Source organism: Stegostoma tigrinum, chromosome 14 (genome assembly GCF_030684315.1).
Source record: "Stegostoma tigrinum isolate sSteTig4 chromosome 14, sSteTig4.hap1, whole genome shotgun sequence".
NCBI lineage: Eukaryota > Metazoa > Chordata > Chondrichthyes > Orectolobiformes > Stegostomatidae > Stegostoma > Stegostoma tigrinum.
Window position 1 is genome coordinate 36940126 of NC_081367.1, and position 275 is coordinate 36940400.

Below are 275 nucleotides of genomic sequence, written 5' to 3' on the forward strand. Positions count from 1 at the left end.
AGACAACATTTCTTCTTGCAAGTAAGACTCAATTTTATTTGACTTCTGGGTAGGACGGACCTCAACATTCACACCACGAACTTTCGTGTATATTTTTCCCCTCCCGAAACAAATTTGTTAGCTGGTTCCATCTGAAAACCACTCTATTGTCCTTCCAAGCCGCTCCAGTCTATTGGTTATTGATATTTGATTGACGTAGGATGTGGGCGGGATATCTATTTCTATTGGTTGCGATGACAGTCAGCGACGTGTGTCCCCACCCTGTTCGGCTCTGG